Source organism: Hemiscyllium ocellatum, chromosome 11 (genome assembly GCF_020745735.1).
Source record: "Hemiscyllium ocellatum isolate sHemOce1 chromosome 11, sHemOce1.pat.X.cur, whole genome shotgun sequence".
NCBI classification, from domain to species: domain Eukaryota; kingdom Metazoa; phylum Chordata; class Chondrichthyes; order Orectolobiformes; family Hemiscylliidae; genus Hemiscyllium; species Hemiscyllium ocellatum.
In genome coordinates, this window is record NC_083411.1 from 9,268,697 (window position 1) to 9,269,787 (window position 1,091).

At 43.1% G+C, this 1,091-nt stretch overlaps 1 pseudogene; it reads right to left on the minus strand.

Annotated features, from left to right (window-relative positions):
* Positions 1 to 466: 466 nt before the first annotated feature.
* LOC132820540 (U1 spliceosomal RNA) lies at positions 467 to 649 on the minus strand (annotated as a pseudogene).
* Positions 650 to 1,091: the final 442 nt, after the last annotated feature.

The following is a 1,091-nucleotide window of genomic DNA, read 5'->3' on the forward strand; positions in this document are numbered from 1 at the left end:
ACAATGAAGAGGAGGGCAGGGATTAAATCAAAATAGAATTGGAGGGGGATCTCCTGGTTATATATTTTTTTCTCTCTTTTCCCCATAGAGGCTGGTCTCCCATCACCAAGTCAGCGTTTATTTACAGTGAAGAGTCTTTGACATTGATCCACCTCCCTCAGACCCAGCTCTCAGAATAAACAGAATCTCTGACAGTCCTGTTGTTTTTCTTTCTTTTTTTTAAACCCCCACACTACCACCTAATTGTGATAGTGCTTATGTTTTCCCCAGCGCCCATGGTGTGTGTGTGAGGTGTGAGACACAGTGAGAGACACAAGGTGCATGAATCTTTATTCAAATTTCCACCACCAGGAAGACAGGAAACACCCGGGTGGCCAGTGACAAGCAGTGCCCTTCACCTCAAAGGGCAATGCTGTGTGATCAAACAGTAAAGGGGAGGGCAGGGATTAAATCAAAATAGAATTGGAGGGGGATCTCCTGGTTAATTTTTTTGAGCACGAACGCAGTCCCCCACTACCACAAATTTTGCAGTCGAGTATCCCGCATTTGGGGACATTGCAGGCGTCAGCACACCCGAAGTGCAATGGGATAGCCTCGTCCTGGGAGAACCACCTTGTTGATCATGGTATCTCCCCTGTCAGGTAAGTATGATCTCCTGGCTATATTGTTCAGACAGGGCTTTCCTGATTAGCCCAGATTAACAACCCTAATCAAAGATCTCATAGTTTACAAGATCCAACTGGTTCCAATTGCTTCAAGTATCTAGCCTACTCCACCCTTACCTCATGTACCAATTTGCTCACCAAGAGTCCTCCTTTAATAACCGTTACTTTAACAGAAATCAGAATTAAAGTAAAAATAAACAAAAATTGACTGACAAGTCACAGTTGGTATGAACTACTTTGCACATGGAACATTACATGGAATTTCCAGCTTCAATTATCTTCCAAGCTTGGTATGCCTGGGACAGATGCTTGTTTTGTTTTCCTTTCAAGGATTTAGTTACTTCTTCACAGGTAGCAGCAGCACTGAAATAGATTTCAGGCTCCATACAGTAGTATAATTCTTTCAAGAATCTTCGCAATTCTCAG